The sequence below is a fragment of the Lagopus muta genome, chromosome 1 (assembly GCF_023343835.1).
Source record: "Lagopus muta isolate bLagMut1 chromosome 1, bLagMut1 primary, whole genome shotgun sequence".
NCBI lineage: Eukaryota > Metazoa > Chordata > Aves > Galliformes > Phasianidae > Lagopus > Lagopus muta.
In genome coordinates this window covers 126,164,926-126,187,868 of record NC_064433.1, presented here as the reverse complement: position 1 = coordinate 126,187,868, position 22,943 = coordinate 126,164,926, and positions in this window count along the sequence as shown.

The window sequence follows — 22,943 nt, the reverse complement described above, 5'->3', positions numbered from 1 at the left end:
ATTATCCAAACCCAAGTGCAACTTGATAAACTTCATTAGGTGCTCACTTTTTGAACTCATCCAGGTCCCTCTTGTTGGGATCACTTTCTTTCATTGTGTCAAACACAACATTCAGCTTGGTGTCATCAGCAAACTTGCTGAGAGTACCAACTGTATATCATCAAAAAAAGATGTTGAAGAGCACTGCTCCCAAGATGGACCTGTGGGAGACATCACTCATCACCAGCCTCCAACCTGGATATAGAGACATGGACAACAACCCTCTGGCTGTTACCATCCAACCAATTATTTATCCACTGAAGAAGAACCCACCATTCAAATTCATGTATCTCCAATTTATAGATAAGGATGTGGTGTGGAACCATGTCAAAGGCTTTGCACATATCTAAGTGGGTGACATCAGTTGCCCTTCCTCTGCCCACCAGTGTCATCACTCCATCATAGAAGGCCACCAGTTTAGTGAGGAAATCCACTCTCCTAACTTGACTTTTTAAACAGATTCATTTTCTCTCAAGGTTATGTAATTGCACATGGCTGACTCTTGACATTGGTCTACATAACACAAAAAAAAAACAAAACAAAACAAACAAAAAAACTAAGTAGAATGTCTTCTTCTTTGAAATTGGCAGTTTGTAGCTGCCACTCAGTCAGTCAAAAACAACTGCAGTTTACAGGCCATCTCAGTTCTTCCAAGGCAGAAGATTTCACATTTCAGAAATGTATTAATCACCTTGCTAACACTCTGAATTACTACATTACGCTTAAAACTCTCAGACACCCTTATTTATTAACTTGTTTACTTGTTTGCAGCCTCAAAGGGCTAAAAATATACATTGAGTTGATGAAAGTTATTTATATGTAGGATCGATGACATGTACTATGCATTTTACTGTCAGCAACAAATCTTGATTCCACTTTTTTATCACTTCAACCAGCTTCCTCCTGAGAGACACAATGATTTTCTTTAAATAACGTCTGCATTAAATTCAACAATAGGATACATTTAACTGAAAAGTCTTGCGTGTTACTCCAAAAGTCTGAGAATTTCTGCTCGTTGGACAAGTCAACATAATTACAGAAGATCTGATTTTACTTAGATACATAAATTTCCATTTAAAAAGCTTTCAAGCAGAACAGCTGCATTCAATCTTGTTCTGCATTTAATACAATTTCATTTTAACTATGATTCGTCTCTCAATCTGAAACCTTAAAGTCCCAATTAAAGTTAACTTTGCTGTTCAAAACAAAACAAAGCAAAATACATAAACTACAGTAACAAAAAGGTCAATATATTGTTTATAGTTACGTGGCATTCCCATAAGTAAAAGCAAGATACAAAGTGCAGTCTAGTTCAAACCCATAATCTGGCTTCCTGTTTTCAGAGCAGAAACAGTATAGTTTATTTATTTGTCTGTATTTCTTTCAACATTTTTTTCTTTGTTGAATATGCTAATTTTATTCTAAAGCCTAAAAAATTGGGTTAAAGTATCATCAGCTCAGTGGTCAGATTTGAATGTTTTAATATTGTGAATTGTTTGCCATTTTACTGATTTTAGTATTATGTAGCCTGTTGTTTCCTTTTTTTTTTTTTTTTCCTTTTTTTTTTTTTTTGTTTGTTTTATTGGTGGATTTTTCTCATTCTGTGTTTTGAAAGCTGCATTTTGTCAGATTGATCATCTGCCAAATTTTCAGATCACAGTAGAATTCAAAAGATCAATACAATTTCCTGTGGAAGAGTAAGTTCCAGAAGTAGGAAACACAAGACTATTGTGTCGTAGCAACTTCTTGACCAGAATGATAAATGATAGAATCACCAAAGCTGTCTTTTGTTCAAAAAGACAGTGACGTGAATACAGAAATTTCATGCTGGTGTTTGCATACAGCCTTAAATTCAGCCCAACAGAGATAGTGCTTTCCTGCTTATTAGAATCCTAAAATCCACTGCAATATGGCATCATCTGCTCAGTCTGCTCTGCTCTGTCCCCATGTCTTCCATATAAACACTCTTCTTTGTCATGAGGTCTACCAATTCTTTTATTCCACTATGCCTGGAAGAGAGGAGTCACCAGAAGAGTAAACATGTTTCTGCTAGATTAACTTGGTGGCTCAAAGATATTCAAGCTCACTTCACTCTCTGCTTCTGTGTGTCTTTCCTAGTCACTTCATTATATTTTAAAGATGGCGGAGAGTAAAGATAGCAGAGAGTCAAAAAGAGATTTTATGGGACAAAAATAATTTCCTATCTCTTCTTTCTGCGTGGCAGCCACAGCCACTTCTCCAAACCCTCAACACTGCAAAGAGCACACATGCAAGACAAATTTACCTTCGTGACAAGAATATGTCTTCTTCTAGGTGGGATGACAGTAAGATACAACTTTGAACACTTAAAACATAAAAATATGGAAGAATTGATTTCTGGTGTATCAATATTGAACTATCTTACATTAATTAATTAAAAAAAAATTTGGTCAGTTCCTAGCTTTTCCTTGGTAATATGAAATATTTGCATTGTGGAGTTTACTCCTATTGTTCTTCCTAAAATATTTCTGCAAAATCAGATTTCAGAGTCTTAGCAGTAGATTAGGCTGATCAGCAGCAATATTTCCTAACAATGTGGCCAGTAATGTCAGCATTCTTATGGAAATGCAGAACACTAATGCTGTTTTTTAAACAGGGTAATTAGCAATTTGTGTCCATTGGTGCATCACTATGAAGAAAATTGCAAATTACACAGACATATCACTGTGAAATTAGTATAAAAAGTCTTGGCTGAAGCAATGAAACTATTTGTGGATTCCTTTGTTATAGGTAGTTCAGATTTGGGGTAAAATTAATTAAGAAATTATTAATGCAGTGTTGTGCTGAAGTCTTTTCTGGTCATCTGATATTTCAAACTGTCCTATTCATTAATTTTAGTCACAGCAGAAGCATTACACTGAGGAAATTTTCCAGCAAGTCAGTCACTACTTGACATATGAGACTACCACTTCTTTTATTTATGCTCTGTCAAGCAATGTTTTTTTCAAAGCAATAGCTGGTAATACTAAAAATTAACGAAGTCTTTAGCTTTTAGCCCACATGGAAAATGCAGCTGATAGGTATTGAAGAGATTCAAAAAAGCCAATGGAGCTTCCTCCTAATTAAAATTTGGAGATAACAGTTTATGTATTTTCACTTATGAACATTATTTGTAGAAGCATGGATAGGTGCTTTTTCAAGGGGTTGAGCCCAATGAGGCTGTTCGCAACATAAATTTAATCTATGTCTTGTGCATTCAGGGTGAATTTTATACTGAATATTGTTTCAGTCATTAAACATCTATGTCCCTGCCATTAAGTAGCAGCACTGTGTCTTAAAATGGTGGCCAGGACACAGGAAAAGCAACTTCTTGGATGTACTTATGGGTACACAAGAAAGGGTGGCAGGTCCTGCCAGGTAATGATAGCTGAGCAGACGGTGGAGGTGTGACTTCAGGAGCAAACAGCTGATCAAGCTGCGGTGAATAGGTGGGATTTATGACAATTAGGAAGAGGAGATCTGTCACTTCCTTGTAAAAATATGCCATATAGTACAGAAAACAGAAAAAGACACTATTCTCACCCACCTTTCCACCCCAGAAAAATGTTGCAGAACATACTGTTCAATAGTTACAGCCCTGAACAGCTCAAGTTTGCTGCAGTAATGATAAATGTGATTGGAGGAAGGGAGGAAGGGAGATTTGCCTGAACCATATGTAATGCTGTTTCATATGCTATATGCTACATTCAGTTTATCATTTTTCTTTGAACATGCAAGAAATATGCGTGGTTCCAATATCACAGCTGTCATTTCAGGTTTAAAACTGAATTTTAAATGTGTATCCCAAAGTCTCCTACAGATGCTGGGGAAAACACCACACACTCTCTTTTTGATCTCCTTCAGCATAGAAAGCTGTCATCAAATCCTTTGCATACCATTACTGCATCACTATCCTACCTCTCTTCCTTTTTATTCCTCCTGATCTACTCATATTCTATTCTACTTTTGGTCTATTTTTATAGGCATTATTGATTTTTCATAGCACATGTGTTTACTTACCAGTTTTTCCCTTGCCTCATATGATATGATATTCCATTTTTGAGGGTTTCTTTCTGCATTTTTATTTACTACCTTGCACTTTTCTGAAACTTTCTTGTACACTGACTTCTTCATTTATCTTAGTGCTCCCTTACTGTTCCTCTGCTCTCTTCACCAAAATTATTCTTCCCCTAATATTTGCACAAACTTTTTTTGCTTATCTTAATTGTTTTTATTAATTTTCTTACATTATACTTACATTTGTCTCTATCCTTCTAATTTCCTTATTAGAGGATGCTATTGTGAGTATACTTCAGTACAGACAGCATTATTCTTCAAACAAAACCAAAAAAAGCTAGCTGGGAAGCTTTTATTCTGTATGTAACATCTTTAAATATCATCTTGCATAAGTTAATACATGACAAAATAGACTTCTATGAACCAATGAAAAACAGGTTTTACTTTACAAAATTTGAAACATTTTCTGATTTTCTATTGTAAGGTAAAAGTTGCATGCAAATTAATTTTGTATTCTCTGTTGGATCAGACATTTTAATGGCGTCAGTACAAAGATAAAGCAATGACAGAATGAATGGTAATTTCTTTTGCTGCTAACTTCTAAGGTCAGGAAAATTCCTCCTAAAAACCATTTTTGAAAGAAGGAGGGAAAAGGTGGGGAAAAAGGTGTGGGAGAACAGATCTACTGGATTGCATAGGGTGTACATGTGTCAGACTTGGACTTTGGTAGATGGAGGCCTCCAAGAAGATGTCTGTCATCTGAAAATGTTCTGCAGCCATAACGTGCTACTTAGACTCAATATACTTTATGAATGAATTAAAAAGTATGGATCTGAAGAAGTAATAGAAGGAGAGAGATAACTCTTCCAGCTTTTTCCAATTTATTTCTTGAATGGAAATCACCTGAAAAGATTTAGGAAGTTCTCCTAAAAATGCTTTTGGCATTCTCTCTGAAAGTTATTATACTGCACATACGTTACTGAAATCAGTAATAGTCTTCCTATTGCTAGAATTTATTAAAATATGGAAGTTTCAAATTTGAGATGATCAGCTAAATCATCAGAATCACCAGTTCTCTAAAAACTCACTGATAGCGCTAGAAACATTTACCTTCCTCACTAATTATAGATTTCCTTATTGTTGTTTGTTAATTTTTTTTATTTTTATTTTTTAAGGAAAAAGAATAGTGAAGAGTGTAAGATTTAGAATTCACAAAAAATGCAGCATATCACTATGCAGGGCTTAGAAGTATGCTAAGCACATGCTGTGCTTATTTTGAAGAACTGAAGGAATGCAAGTTGCAAAGAGAAAAAGAGGGAAATGGGGAACATATATTTCAACAACTACTTAGCCTATCATTTCCTTATAGTGGTAACCACCAGTAGGTCAAGATTTGATCTGAAAGTTTACAATGATGTTTTATAAAATGGACATTTCCCCCCTCAAAGTTTACTGCAGTATAATTCTCACTTTGTTTCTGTAATATCTTTGAAAAAGCAAGATTAGACATGTAGGTCACTGACAGGATTTCATTCTCTTGAAAACATTATTATGAAACAGCATTGCACTGCTGGTTGTCCACCTTTGAGACTATATTATTTACTTCTAATTTCTTATAGCATCAAAGATGCAGAATCTTTTCTTCACCCTCTTAAACTAAGACTTGTTTCAAAGTAAGTACAAAATGAAGAACTAAGAAAAGCATAAACTGATGTACCACTAAACTCGATTTCAAAGCAAAATTTGAGAAAATGTAAGAGCATGAGTAGGAGTGAAATATGTCACATAGCTACGGGGACAGGCAGATGCTGTTTTGGCAGTGGAAGGATTATCACCATAGCAGCAGTTAAATTAAAATGGTTTATATGTTTAGAAACACTGCTTTTTTTTTTTTTTTCTGACTTTGTTTCCAGTCAGGTCACAGAGTGCATGGAATAATAAATAAAAAGATTACTATATTTAGTTACATTTTTTCTCTTTCAAGGCTCTCTGTAGGTTTTAACTCTGAAAACTATGTTGATAAAACCATAACTGTTTTGTGGGGCTTATCATATTCATTTGTAGTTAAGTAAAATATCTAACAGACGTATGTTCTGGTAACCAAAGATAAGCAAGTATAATCACATACACTTCTGCAATTCTAATTACATGATGTGGTCAATATAATTGAAAAACATTCATAAATTCTCTTAGTACAGTAAAACCAGCATTCTGAGACAACAGTACTTGTGCGTGTAAGACTGAAATGTTAAGACTTGCAGCAGTTGCAAGTCATCTGCTCCATTCTCCAATCCCAGCAAGGTTCCTAAACTGTAAGCACATCTGCTCCAAATTAAGAAGCTTAAAATTAGATGCAATGTGTTTGGAACTACAATTCAATGAAAATCAGATACTTGGCCATATATGCTATGGAGCAGCATATGTTGCTGTAGTTTAGTTGATTGTCTCACTGCAATTAGGGCTACCACTGTTGAACTACATAGTACATAAAATAAAGTCAGTATTAGGTGTACTTGTGTGCTAAGTAATTAAAATTATCTTTTCTGGTGAAGCCGCTTTGTGTCATTTACTCTTAGGAAAGCAGTTGAAATATTTTCCCACATCCCAAACTGCTCTTCAGTTTTATGAAAGATATTTCTGAAGTTTCTCCAAAAGAGAAAAGCCATTTTTCAATAGGAAATAAGATGGGCACTTCTGAATTTGCAGTTCATAATAAGCTTTTTTTTATTATTATTATTTGCACATATTTAACATATGAAATGCATTAAAGATATAACTATAAATTCTTAGTTTTAAATTTTCCATACATTATGTATTAGAACAATAGAAATATATCAATTAAGCTAATACAAGATATATTTAGGTAAAATTCCCACATGATATCTTAACTGATGTAGTTTATTACACAGAGTGGGGCCTTTAGCCATCTATCCTATTTACTTGCCTGCAAATGAGCTGTTCAGGTGAACAACAATCATAAAGTCGTATAATATCCCAAGATGGAAGAGACACATAAGGATCACTGAGTAGAACTTCTGCCTCTACATTCTAGCCAAAAATCAGATTGTATGTCTTAAAGTATTATCCAGACGCTTCTTGGGTAAGCTCAGTGCTGCAACCACTGCCTGGGGCATCTGTCTCAGAATCCAACCACCCTCTCTGTGAAGAACCTTTTTCTGATATCTAACCTGAACTTCCTCTGTCACAGCCTCATGCTGTTCCTTCAGGTTCTGTTTCTGGTCACCAGAGAGATGACCATTCTCATCAGGTAATAAACTAATGTTCTCTCTGGTCCTCCTTGTGTTGTTAACATATTTTTCAAAAATACCTTTTATTGTCCCCTACACTATTAGCCAGCTTCAATTCTAACTGAGCTTTGGCTGCACAAATTTTTTCCCTACAAAGGGAAGCAACATACTTGTAGTCTTAACATGCAGCCTGACTTTGCTTTCAGCTGCCATGCACTTTCTGCCTAAGCTCTAGAAGGAGATCTCTGTTCAGCCAAGCTAGCCTTCTGCCCCTTCTGCTTGACTTCCAACATTTTGGAACTTCCTGTTCCTGTGCTCTTAAGAGGTAGTACATAAGAAATAACCAGCACTGATAGACCCCAATTACTTCAAAAGCAGTTGCCAGGGACCTTATTAACTAGTTTCTTGAGCAGCCTCATATCTGCTCTCCCCATACCCAGGGTTGAGGTTTTGGTGGGAGTTTTCCTTCTTCAAAGATTTTAAATTTTACTGCTTCATGGACACTATTGCTAAGGCAGTCACCAATTGCCATTTCACTCTTGAGAACTTCTCAATTCACCAGCAACAGATCTAGGAGGGCACATTTCTTCATCAGCTGCCTTAGTACATGTACTGGAAAGTTGCCATCAAGCTGTTGTCTCAAGAGTGATGCCATCAGGTCAAAAGAAGAAAATAATCTCTAGTCAGTTCTGAGATTCTTCCCAGTGTTGGGCTTCTCAGTACAGAAAAAAACACATACTAGGATGAGTCCCATGGAAGTTCACTGAGATGGTCAGGGAGGTGAAGAGAAAGGATGTAATATAATATAATATAATATAATATAATATAATATAATATAATATAATATAATCCTAAAAAGCATGTTTGTTCAGCTTAAAGAAGGGAAGGCTATGTGGGGACCTTGCTAATGTCTACATCTATACAGTGGGAGAATATTAAAGTAGGAAAGTAGGACTAGACTCTTCCCAGAACACATAGGATAGTTCCAAGAGGCAAGTAACACAACTCATGGAATGCATGAAATTCTACGTTCAATATAAAGGGAAAAAAAAATCACCATAGAGGTGGGACCAGGCTGCCCAGGAAGGCCATGGAATCTCCATCCATATAGATATTCATTACTTGCCAGGATGTGGCCCCAACAAAACTATCATCACCTTTAGCAGGCAGTTGAGAGCCCTTGAAGGTCCCTTCTGTGTATAGACCTGTAGTTACACAGGTCTATAATTCCGTAATTAAATGAAAACAAGAAGCAAAAATTGGTAAAAGCTGTGACATCAAAGATGATAGAACCGTCTTCAGTCTGAAGTTAGTCACTCTCCCCTTAATATAATTGCAATATGGTAGTGGTATATGCTAATCAGTTTGTGATGAAGGAGAGAAAGAGAGAAAATTAACATAGGAATTTATATTTTTGGTGAAATACAGAAGCAGTTGCACCATTCCTTAGAAGAGAGGAGCATTTGCTATTGAGACCATTATAATAAGTTGAAGAGAAAGAAGGTAAGAGAAAGAAAATTTTAAAAAGCTGTTTTTGGAGAACAGTGCAAAATAATTAGTTTCATAGAAAGCTATACACCTCTAAGAAAAGTAAGGAAAAACAAAAATCTGCTATTTTTATATTTTCTGCCCACTATGTACAGGTCATGTAGCTTGATCATGTGTAGAATTATTACAGCCCACGAAAGCCCATATCTACAGTTGCTTTCAGTTAACTTTGCACCAAAAACTCTTAATCACACATTTGGTTCTAAATCAAGTATGCAAAATTCAACAGTGATGCACAAGGGAAAACATTGATTTGTTGTCCTCACAGATGAGAAGCTTCATATAAACTCCCAAGGAACACTCAGATTAGTATACTGCAGTTCTTCTGTACCCAGGGCATTCACAAGGAGCTGGACAACCAAGGCAGAAAACATGAGAGCCTACAGGCAAGACTACAGCTCTGTAAATAGTAAACTAAGTCTCAGATTGTGCTCAGAACTCATTCCAAAGAGTCTAGTAATTTCATTTTATCAATTGAAAGACAGCAAATAACACAAAAAGAGCTTACAAATTAATTTCTTCCAGAAAATTGTACATAAATCCATACTCACCATGACAACTTTTAATGTCTGTGAAAAATAGGATTTTATTAAGTTTTATTTGTAACATTAAATCAAAATACTGTTGGTTTTGTAGAAATAAGTTGTTTACTAAATGTTAGACTAATATAAATGTGGTGTTTGCTGATCTAAACAACAGGCTTGACAATAAATACCAAATGTGAAGGTTAGGTAGGTGGAAACCTGTCCATTCACACCTGTGACAGAGCTAGTAACTTGTTTATCATAGTCATTAAACCACCTTCAGGCAGCAATAGATTTTTGTTTGCAGTAATTTAGTTTGCATTTAATCTATGTGATAGGAGGAAAAAGGAAGAATACTCATGATAAAAAAATGTACTAATGGCATCTCTAATCAAAGACAGAAAATAAAAACGTTATTTTAGAGTCCTCGACTGGCAGTTTTGAGAGAATGAATTACTTCTTTACATTTTTATGACCTAGATTACATTTCACATTTTCAACACTAGTTTTTTTTTGCATTTCAACTCCTGTAGTATGAATGTTTCCAGCTGGGCTCTGTCATCCTCTGTTCCACCATAAATCATATCTGCTTTCTCATCAAAAGGTGCTAACTGGTGAGGCAGAAATAATGCAATCTCAGCTGGCTTTGTGGCCTACTTACAGCACAGCTTTGGTGGGAATGCAGATTGTCTTTCTGTTCTTTCAGATAATGCCATAAAAATGTTATACCCTTTTCAACTTACTGTTTTGGAATTTTTCCAGTTCCTGGAACTATTCTTTTTACTGAATATAGAAAATAACACTTACACAGAAAAAAGTCAATAACGTTTTAGCAATATTGGAAATTGCTTCAATGTCCTGGACAGGAAGGGCTGATACATATTTTTAAAGGCATTCACCTTTCAGCAGCTTGCCATTTGAGTTAATACAGTGTAACAAGATAGAAAGTTAGGTGGTTGAAACTAATGGACAAATATTATGTTTTAAAATTAAACACAAGGTTCTAGGGCTTAAGCTAATAACTATTTAAGACTGAAGTGGAGCCGGAGTGGTTGAGATCAGAAAATAACTGCACACTTTGCCAGCTATAGGACTGATCAGTACAATACATGTGTTCTTGTGTTTTATAAATTTCTCTCACTCTGGGGATGAAAAAGTCAGACTGAAGGACGGGAATTTTCTCTCTTGTATTACTTCCTCTTTACAAGCTCTAAACTTATATACAGGTTACTATGTTGTATTCTGAGATAGCATTTTCACATTTTCCACAATCCGACATAATGATTTCCAAACCCACTTTTAGAGAGAAGGTATGTAAATTGAAATTTCTTTATTTCATTTTTTTTGTTTGTTTGTGTCTGTTTTTGTGTGTATGAAGAAAAATCTAATGGAAAATAAAATTGCTAGAAGAAAGATGCGAGTACAAGAGGATGATGATGTACATAAAAATGTATTGTATACAATTAATGCATATATGATAACAAAGTTATAAGTACAGAATTTGTAAATATGACTTTTCAAAAACATAAGAATTGTTTATATCCTATTCTTTATTATTTTGGAGGAGAAAAGACATCATGAAATTCCTTTTTTGAATACCGACTGACATTACTTTCCACTTTGGCTACATAAGCTCATATCTCATATTGAGAAATAGAAAGCAAAAAAATAAAAATAAAAGTTCTCATGTAGTATTCAGACTGTAAAACTCCACATCTAAGAATATCTATCTATCTATATATTTTTTTTTTGGACTGTTCATTTCCCTCATCACATTATTGAAAATAACGCAATAACATAATAAAAAAAGTACAGATCAGATTTAGCATGTTTGATCCTGATAATGAAAACAGTAGAAACAGTAGCCTTTGGTAACTGAAAAATTAAGGAATTAAGAATGCAAACTTCTTGAATATTCAAAGAGATTAACAACAAAAAGTAGTTCTTTGTCTGTTGTTACTGATTAGAAGATAAGAGAGTGATTGTGAAAAATAGACAAATGACTATTGGGTATCCAAGTCATACAATATATCCAGTAGAGATGGTTAAAATGCATAAGGACTTAGTGAGTTCTCATCTGGAATACTCTCATGGTTTTATGATTTTTGGTCATCAGTATTCCACACCATAACATCATGTAATGCACTGGGGGGGGGTATGACTTCTATCGAATGTTCGTCCAACGGAGAAGAACTACATTTCCCCAGGAGGCTTTGCAGTCAGCAAGGAGATATAACTTCATGCAAGGTCACCTGATTCCTCTTCTTCGCCTGCTCTTCACTGTCTGCGCTTCGCCATCTGCGCTTCGCCATCTGCACTTTGCCGTCTGCTTTTCTTCAGTCACTCAACTGGACTGCACGTCTCACCTCAGCATTGTGCTGAGGTCTATCTACCATCCAGATAGACTCTCTCTCTCTCTCGTTGTATTTTTTGCTAATACTATATTTAGTAAATCATTTGTTCCTCCTCAGATTATTGCTGTTGTTTTCAAGTATTTTGGGGTCCCCTGTTTCCCCTTTCCTGGAGGCGCGGATCTGCAGATCCTCTGCCCTGCTGGTCACGGAACAGGGCCGAACCAGCCCGTAAAACGTTGACAAATACTATGCACAGTTTTGATTGTTTATGATAAAGGAAAATTAACACTGCTTAAACCAAACACAGAGAAAAGCTGCTAGCATGATCAAGAGCATGGACATACTTCTTCAAGGGAGAAGGTTTTTTAAAACCTTGGATCATTCTATCCAGAAAAATAAAAACTAAGAGGGAATACTACTATTCTATATGTGGAATAAATATCACCAAGGGAAAAATATGAGCTACAAGATAATTTTGACTTGATATCAAGTGCCATAAATTATCCTATAATACATTTTACCTATTCATGGCATTCATTCTCATTTCCTGTTTCTTTCCTGATTCACTTCATCCTTCCTTTTTGTATCATTTGGAGTTTGTTGCCAAGCATTCCACAGAGGAAAGAAGCCAGACTTTCGCAGCTCCAGTCTCTTGTGATGATCTAACAGTGGAATTCTGCCAGGGCAGAAATTTGAATAGAAATCATTTGGACATGCATGCCATGCTCTTTTCAGAGAAACAGTTTCTTGTAAGCCATTAAATTAGTATGTTGGCAAATTAGTTTGCTAACCCAGGCCACTTTGAAAACTCATAATTCTTGCTTCTATTTTCCAGTGCTTCCCTTGACACCCGCTATTATAAGCCAAGAGAAGTTTTGCATTCTATTAGACATTGTGTTACTCTACTATCACTAAACTTCCTAACTCATTAGATAAACTTAGAAACCTGAGAGGATAAGCCAAGTATATCTCACTGAAAATAAGTCTTCTTTTATTTTCCAATGTTTTTTTTTTCTTTTTTCTTTTTTTTTCTTCCAGATCTGTCAGTGTACTTTGCCTCTTCTGTTCTTTGGAATTTGAAATTCTTAATAGCAATGTAATAATACCATATTCTCCATTGTACTGGACGACTACATTTTTTTATACATATCATATTAAATACAGAAGAAATGACAATGAGTCCAGTAGTGATCAAGCATATTCTCCTGAGTTTCACTTGTGTTTTCTTTTAATTTAGAGGATTAACTCAGGTGACTCTTTCTATATAAGGCAGGTTAAATTACTTAAATAAGACTGTGTGCTGTAACACTTTTTTCTTTCCCTTCTTCCAAGAGCTCCAATAACAAATATGACTGGATCTGACTGAGATATGTATGGTGCGTTGTTTTGAATGTCTAGCTAGAACAGTGCTTAGTAGAGATTTAGATTAGAAGTCAGGGGTGAATTTATCACTGACAGTGATGAAGTGCTGGAACAGGTTGCCTAGAGAAGTTGTGGATGCCCACCCCTGAAGGTGTTCAGAGCCTGACTGGATGTGGTAGTGGGAAGCCTGATGTAGTGGTTGGCAACCCTGCTCATTGTATTGGAACTAGGTGATCTTTAAGAGCCCTTTCAACTCAAACCTTTCTATGATTCTATGATAACACACCACCGTTTTTGTTGTAGTTGAGTAGTGCTTGCATGGTATCGAGGCCTTCTCTTTTTCCTATTTGTCCTCTCTGTTCCCACAGTGAAGGGACTGGAGGTGCAGAAGACACTGGGAGAGGACACAGCCACAGGCTGCAGCTCTCCCAGCACCACCACAACACTGCTCCGTAAAGTGGGGCCCACCCTTTAGGCACTGCCCTACATGGTCCCTATGGGCAGCAGCTCCCCCAGCCCTCCTGCCCCACCACTGCTGCGCTCCACAGGCTACAGCTCTGGCTCCAGCTGTTCCTGTGGTACCCATGGGCTGTGCCTCCTCCAGGACTCATGAGGAGATTTTCTCTGCGTAGTGCCGTGGGCTAAAGGGAAAGAACTGCTCCTCCAAGGGCCTCTCCTGGGCTGCAGGAAGCTGCTGCTCCACACTTCCTCCAGATATTCTATATATCCATCTGCATTCTTTAATTCAATCTACTTTTAACATTTTACTATAGTTAGAGCTTTTAATTTGTCCTGCTGTATGATGCATACATCCTTACACAACACAGCTAGATCTCTATATTGTCATTCACAGCTATAGTTTCAAGAGCACCACAAATGCAGGACTTGTGATCACAGTAAACTTTACTACAGCCATCAAATAAAACACAGCTGCTTTGTTGATGGTGATGTTTTTAATCAGGTATGATAGTACAGATGAGATAATGGACAAAAATAAAATGGCCTAGATTAAATAATGTAGATAGTCTGGACTCGGGAGTTTTATACGAGCAGCTTTTCTGTCTTCTGAAGAATGTATACATTGGTTTATTCTTCAGTCAGAACTACAAAATCACTTTGCAGCAATGGTTTTGGTGGTATGTTTTTTGTTGTCTTTTTTTTTTTTTTTTTTTAATCTGCAGCAGATTTGCTAATCCTTAGGACCTAGTGTTTTAATTATTTCCTATATGCTTTTCTGTTCAAGTAGTTATCAACCTAATTTGCATGCAATACATGTGCACATCATGCTGAGCTCGAAGCGCATGAGTATTTGCCAAACAGCAACACAGACTTTGGCAAATTAAATGAATTTTCAGTGTTCACTCATTTTGACATATCTGTGTAAAGTCTTAGTCATAGTTTTAGAGCTCTTCCTCTCCTTTTCCTTTCTTTTTGCTCTATCCCACAAAGTAAAGGATGCCTACAGAGATGTGGAACAGTTTGCTTTGATGTATTTGTAATGGCTTGAGCATGTGCATACCCAAAATCTTTTTTGGTTCAGGTTTTCCTAAATTAAAGAATTACTATTACTAATTTCTTAAAATGTTATGTGAGGTGTATGTGAAAGTGTATATCCAATTGTCCTCTAATCCTCTGCAGACAGAAAGAAATGGGCTAGCTTAAATCATTTAGGTACTAGCTACTCTGAATGATTCTGACTGAAATGTATTCAAGAGCAATTGCATTAGTAACCCTGCAAGATCCAAGAAAGTGCTAAACTACAGCTCAGGAGGGCAATAACTTTTCTGTCTGTTACGACGAGATCGAGAGGGAGCCTTGTAAAGACAGCCAGTGCCCTCTTTTCCAGTTAGTGGAATGACCCAATTTGTGAATAAAATGAAATACTGTCACACAGCTAAAATGGTGTCACTTAGCTTTTGTTCATGTACATGTCTGATTTATTTCTGTGATCAGTGGCATTGGTTCAGCTCACAGCAAACACAGGAAATTGTTATCTTTCAGTAATATGACACTAATAAAATTTTATTTCAAGGTGAAAAACTCCTCTGGGTGGATTGCTGTATTTCGTGTTCATTTGTGATCTGCAGGTGCTTGACAGGAAATGAGCATAGCTGTGGCAGGACTACTCTTTGGAAAATGTCACAAAGTATTACTGACGGAAAATTCAAAAAGCACATCTGAGATCACATCTGAGCCATAGTCTAGTACTCAGTTTACACTAAATGTTTCTGTCCATCAAGCTTGCAAATAACACATTATTTTTATTCTTTCATGTATTCTTACAATAACATTAAACACATTTCAACATAATAGTAGAGAATGGATACCTTACAAAAAAAAAAAAAAAGGAAAAAAAATGATAATAACATTCTATCGGTATACAAAATTATGACAAATTCTAGCATGTTAAGGGAGTCTATTAAACATTTTTACAGTATTGCTGCTTAAAGTTAATTCATAGAGATAGCTTAAGAGAGCAAATTAATTCCTGGACTTTAAGCAGTAGTCCACAAAATATTATGACAGCACTTTAATTTTTACTTTTGGATTGCTGAGAATCTAGGTAGGTTTGAGTTTCTGCTTTTTTTCAGTGGATCTCAGTGAAGCGTATTCTCTCAGCCAAAAACAAACAAACAAACAAACAAAACCCAACAGCAACACAAACAAAACCAGAAAAAAGAAAAGAAAAAAAAAAGCCATAAATGCCTTTTATATTTTATCATCCCTATCTCACGAGCTTTGGAATTAAACTTATTTTTTATAAATACTCCAGACTAAGATCTTCAGAAAAAGGGAAATATATTCTGTCAGTATGCAAACTGATCTATGATATATGTGTGTGTGTCTGTGGATGGAATACGCAAGTAAATTATACAAAGCCTGCTCCAAAAATAATGTCTTCTATTTTATTATGTTGGCCCACAACATCAGAGGTGGATGTTGGTGGTGTGGCAATAGAGGTTGAACCTTCTCACCGAAACAGCCTTACGTGTTGGTGCTGTGTAACAGATGGAGCAGAGTCTGACAAAATGGTGTCTGACATGGAAGCGTGGATTAAACAAAAGTGTGGAATTGAATTCCTCCATGAGAAAGAAATGGAACCTATTGACATTCATTGGAGCTTGCTGAATGTTTTTCAAGAACAAACAGTGGATGTGAGCACAGTGAGGTGGTGGTTAGTGCATTTCTGAAGTGGCAACAGAGATGTGAAAGACATACCAAGTTCCAGACGGCCCTGCACAGCTGGTGCAGATTTTTACGTGACTGTGGCTTGCAGCGCTTGTTTATCGCTGGCAAAAATACATAGCTAAAAAAAAAAGTATAGCTATAAAAATGCATAGCTAATGGTGGTGATTACACTGAAAAAGAGTAGTTGAGAATTTGATCTATCAACTAGTGCCATTGTGCTCTTTTTATCTGTTCTATTTTCCATGGAAACAAATAGGAGAAATTACTTTCAGAACAACCTGAATGAAATAAATGCCCTAGATATACATAGCACTCAGTTTTCTAAATAACACTGTTTTGTCTATAAATTTCTTCTGTAATAATGCATTGATTTGATAAATCATTCTTATTCTGACATAAAAAAAAAAACACCAAAAAACAGCATTCATACTGTTTTAATAATAACTTGCCCAGAAAAATGAAGTCAGTCCATAAAATCAGTCTTTCAAAATATAACAGCAATCCAGGATCATACATGAAAATTTGTTTTTAAATAAGATGATCAAAGGAATGCTTTCTCAACTAAAATTTTTGGCCTTGCAAAAACAAACTGTGAGCTACACTGACTTATTTAGGCTATCCAGTTTGACCTTTTATTCTAAATGTCCTATGGTCTTTGTCTTTGTTCTCCTTTATGTTTTAATATGATGTGCTGGAAAGCTAGGAACCTTGCATTATTAAAAAATGATATATAAGATGCTGATGGAAAGATATCATTATTTTATCCTTATCATAGTGAATTAGGAAATCAAATGAATAAATATATAAGAATATATATAATCAGTTCTAATAATTGTAATAAAAATGCAAAAATATTTAATACAAGTCTCAACTTTTCCCTTTTTTTCTCAATGTAAAAATAATATATATATAGTTAGATATCATTATATGGCATTACACAACTTATTCTTCAAAAAAGTAACAATTCCAAAATGCTGGAAACTAATTAAAGTGTTACCTCCTTAGCATTCATATAATGTACAATCAAAATGTTAAACTGGAGATACCTGTAACTATGCTCTGTATCCTTTGATGCAAATTATATTACCTCCAGAGCAAGTTGCTGTGACTGATAGTGACTTGTAAATTGCAGTTTGACTACATTCTCTATTAATAAATAAGATTTCTGCTGGGAAGCTATTATAATCTTACAAGAATCAGTAATAGTTTTATAGTCTATTGTAATGCCCTCAACTCCTATGGTTATATGAAGGTCTGTTCTTTTGAAGTGAGTTGATGAGAAGATGCTTGAGAAAGAATGTTACGCTTCCAGATCCTCTTAGCAAAGTAGATAAGGTAGTTCATTTATAAATATAGAAAAATGTGTTTTGAAATCTAATAATATGTAGTAATAATAGAAAATTAGGGAAGGCTGAGAGAGAGAGCTGAGACTGTTCAGCCTAGGGAAGAGAAGGCTTTTTCTTGACTGAACAGAAAGTGCAAAAAGGATACATCTGGGCTCTATTCTTTGGTGCCCGGGGACAGGAGAGGTGGCAGAAACTGAAACACGGTTGTGTCTGGACATCAGGAAACAGTTCTTTACTGTGACAAACTGAGCACTGGTTCACGTTGCTCAGAGGGTCTGTGGAGTCTGCCTCATTGCAGTGCTTCAAAAGTTACCTCAACATAGACCTGGGAAACCAGTCGTAGGTGTCCCTGCTTGAGCAGGGGACTGAACCCAATGAGCTCAAATTCTCTTCCAGCCTGAGCTATTCTGTGATTCTGTGAAAACAGAGGCATAAATTAATAACTTCATAACTTATGTTTGTATGCTTTTCACATGTAAGTTAATGCACAATATGGGATTGAATGGGTTTTTGCTCTTTTTTTTCCCCACTAATGTTGTAATAATTAATATCTAATTAAAAAATACTTTTTTTTCCTCAAGTTCATATAGCAAAATGACGGAAGTCTGGGTTGTTCTTGACATCATTGGGTGCAGCTTTATAAAGTTCTCCTTTGGAGAGATAATGCAGAGATACCAGCTTTGGAAAGGAAAAACAGTCTATATGAACTGAAAATTCGCTTTTCTAAATCCTGATTTACATCACTTGGCATTCTCATTCACTGAGGGAAAACCTGCAAGGAAGAAGCATTTCACATGTGTAAACTTGGTGCAGCTACACTGTACACTAATTTCACTTAGACATAGATTTCAGGGCTATTAAAAGTAGTGGGAAATGTTGACTATTGGGTATCCTCTGAGTATCCTTTGAGTTCCAGCTAAAGACAGAGACAGAGATGTAGTGCCTGAATCAGCACTATACTCACAAAGTTCTGATTTTTCATTAAAAACATTAGAAGTCTTTAGTGCAGATTTCACTTTTATTTGACAAATTCCTTCATGACCACTAGGAATATTATAGACAAGTATGTAAAGATTCTTTTATTCATTAGACATGTTATCAGTATAGACAGATCACAGAAGAATGTATTTACTCCAAATGGGTTAGATTTCACCAAGGATTTCAACATATATTTTTGTAGAAGATTATTAATTCTGTTTCCATGTAAGCTAGAGAATGGCAGTTAGTAAACGAAACTTGGGATTAAACTGTTTTTAACAGAGAATATATTTATTTTAATGATCAAAATACTATGTGTGTTTCAGTGAGTTTGTGCAGCTGTTAATTTTTGGTATGTTACTAGTTCCTTGGAGTAGGGGGGTGATTGCTGTGAAACCCCTGGAGAGAACTAGATGACAGAGTTTCAGAAAATCTAAGAACCTTTCTAAACAAACGCACTCCCTGCAGAGGCAATCGGAGCTGTTGATCTTCTCAGCAAAAACACTACCTAAATGTAGCCACAGTTAATTACATCCTGTTGACAAGAGACACCTAAAACACAGTGCATTTTATCATCATGCAACAGCATACAAATGACAAGTTTTGACAAGTATCTATTTGTTGCTTCCAGAATTTGCATTGAATATGACAAGTGTACTTTAAGCTATTATGCCTCAGTGCTATTTAATCAATCATCCTTTGCTTTTGAAGTTAATTCTAGTTCAGATAAACATGCCCAGATCTGAAGTTTGTGTGATATCAATACAGTTTCTATGTCTTAAGAAGAACATTAACACAGTGGTTGTGCCTGAAGCTATCAAACACTTGATTAATTCTTTTGCATTCATGAGAATAATAGGAATAGAAGATTCAGTTTCATACTATAAATTCTCACATTTTAGTAGAATTGTATCGCTGTTCTTCTATTTGGCTGTTGTAACTCTCTCCATTAGTTCCACATGTTGTTGTTTGCTATTTGAAGCTTGTATGGTTTTAGGTGCTATTAGACTCTGATGAGAAATTTTTGTCATTAAAAGAATACAGTTTCTAGCTTTGTGGCCTGATTTTCTATGAGTAGAAAAAAAAATTCAAACTCAAATCCTACTTTCTTGATGGAAGAATCAAAAATCAAAGAAAGAATCTTGGAATCAAAACCAACACAAACTAGAAGACTTACTGTACAAAAGCAAACAAAGAAACGAGCAAACAAGGGGGTCTGTGACGGTAGAAGTCATCTAGCAACAGCTTAAGTCAGAGCAAAAGGGATCCAAAGATTGTCTGTGTGTACTCCAAAGCTCTGCTTAGAGTAAATATGAAGCAGGAGAAAGAAATAAGTTATTTTCAGATGCATTTTTCTTGTTATGGACAGACTGAGAAATTCTCACTGGACTGTGAACAGGAGTTTGCAACATCTGTGGTTCATATTTCTGAATTCTTAAGTCAACCTTTTGTGTTTCTTCCACTAGTTCTCTAGTTTTACCTATAATTAAAAAAACGTATTTTCCTCAGAAATGTAAAATAAAAGCAGACATTACTGAATGAAAGCTTGCAGTTAAGAAATTCACTGTCTGGAAGCTTAAAAATCTTGAATACACAATGGATTTTGTTTTGAGTTGTGCAGCCATCACAACACTTATGTAGCAGCAATTTATATTCTGTGTAAACAATAAGATTTCTCAGAGTTTGCATTTGTCACTAAGACAGATTCAATGAAAATGACTGTGCTGTACTGCCAACCATTGCCCTTGAGATTTCAACCGTCTTTGCTGCAGAGCACCAGCTGATTCCCTTTTACATCCTTCTAAAAAAATCATATTTAACTGAGAGGCCAATAAGATGGGTATCTCTTATACTTGACGCATACAAATCTACAACACAAAAAGAAAAATCCTTTTCCCAAAGCACTGACCTTCAACTTGTTCATATTTTAACATACAAAATTATTTTAAATATTAATAAAAATTGGATTACATTCCTCCACCCCCTTTCTTTTGCTTAGGTTATGTTTTTAGTTCTGGTCAAGACTAAATCTACTGCCAAAAATGATGCTGTCCTAGCATCATTCTGATAGATCTATATCGAAAATACTAAAGAAAAATTTGGTCAGTTTTTTGGTCAGTTCTAGACTTTCTGAAACAAGACTCAGATACATTTCAGCTAAATATGCAGAACATACATAAGTATGTTCTTTTCTCCTGTATTAGGAAAGTTGTAGGGATTTAATGATGTTATCATGTTTCTCTAAGGATACAACTGAAATATTGTTCAATTTATTATGTCAGAAATTAGCACTTCCAAGAGCCTGTAGGCAGCCCTTCCACAATGGTAATTGTGTTGCTCATACAGCAGCTGAATGTGATAGAGAGGACTTATTCTCTGCTGTGGCCTTTGGCTCTTTTCCCAGCCATTTTTATTTCTTTTTAATCATAGAATTATATTTTGGAAAGATAAAAGCAGACTAGACAAAGGAGGAACAAACAACATCTCTGGTATCCACACTGCAGTGGAAATAGGAATGATTTGCCATATAGTAATAGTATGCAGAGTATTTTCATTCTTGCTTCTAAGGACAAGATCTGGCAAATATGGAGTAAGCATCAGTTTAAAGTCAGAATTTTAAAACCCTCACTTTGTTTTCACTTGCTCAGTATCTGTTTCCAAGGAAACGAAAGAGAACAGAAGAGAAGCCAGAACCAGTAGCTAAGCAGTGATACAAGTACATGCACTGGCTTTCAGTTGCTGGCTTCTTTATTTTTTTTCTAGCTTCTGAAGTAATAGCTAACAAAATCCCCGATAGTTTAGAATGCCATGTTGTTGTGAGGTATTTTGGTGATTACTTATGTGCACGTAAATAAAAAGGAGCTAGAAACTCAGGTAATTTTAAGTATGGAAATTTTTAGCAGGCTATAGATTAGGCATGAAGTTTGCAACAGGAAAACACATGAGCCCAAGAGGTAATATTGTGACGCATAAATCAGTAAATTATAGCAAAAGATTTTTCCATGAAGTACACAATGGACAAATAGAAACAGAATTGCAGACTTAATTATTTACTATTTCTCAAGCAATACTCTACTGTCCAGATATTTCCAGGCTAACCATGAGGATGTTGTCACACTTTCTCATCCTTGGTGCACTACTGTCTGAGATAAAATACAGGAATTTATGACAATTTGGCCAGTTCAGAGTTTGCTGAATTTTCAAAGGAAATACAGGCTTGGGAATAATATTTTGAATAGTGCTTCATGGTTTGTACAGCATAACAGGATCAAAATTACTCCTATAAATGCATTGCTTTCAGAATATACACTGAATGTGAGGAGTAATGTTTAAATATTTTACTGCATTTTCCTATTCAGAAAATGCCTTCCAGTACCTAAAGGGGGTCTATAGGAAAGCAGGGAAGGGTTTTTTTTAAAGGCAGGCAACAACAGGATGAGGGGAAATGTCTTCAAACTGCAAAAGGGTAGATTTAGACTAGATATCTAGTCTATGGGTTATGGAACTAAATGATCTTGAAGGTCCCTTCCAACCCAAACCATTCTACGATCCTATACATGCATATATAAGCTGGATCTTTACACTGCAACTGAACGAAAAGAGTATTATTTTGCACTGAACCCCGAACTGGCATTTTTATCTTTAGTGAATACTCTTGTGCCGAATTTGTTTCTAGTTGCTAAGGACTGAATTCTGCCTGATGCTAGAAAGTTACCAAGGTCAGACAACAGTTACACTCACATGACTAAAAGAATATAAGACAATAATGTAAACTAAACTGGTATACTATCAGACCCATGTGTCAATCTGTTAGCTAAAGTAAAGTAAACATCAGAAATAGATGAATGCATGCAACAATAATTTTTTTTTAAAAGTTATCTGAATTCCAACTTGGCAACACTGTATAAATTTTTATGAGACTTTCTGAATCTATTTTCTCTCCTTATCTCACTAAAGAGAACATTGAATTTCTGGATGGGCAGATAAGAAAGGAAACCTTAGAAAATACGTATTTTTAAATGTTATTTTAAAAGCTGCCCATAAGGACAAGATCTCAAAAAATGTCTGTCAGTCTGCTTCCACTGACTTCAATAGTTTTGTTTAATTTCAAACCGTTAACCCTAAAACCATAAATTCTACTTCAAATGGGGAAACAAAACAGAAAAACAAATTAATAGAGAATAACTATTATGATAGTAAATACAAAGTAAATTAATCCATGCTAGTTTTGCTTATTTCTAATTCTAGTGGAATCAGGCTTTATTGATGAGAAAACTCTTTAAATTGGTAAATGGACTCGTGCTGAATTTTCTGTTGCTG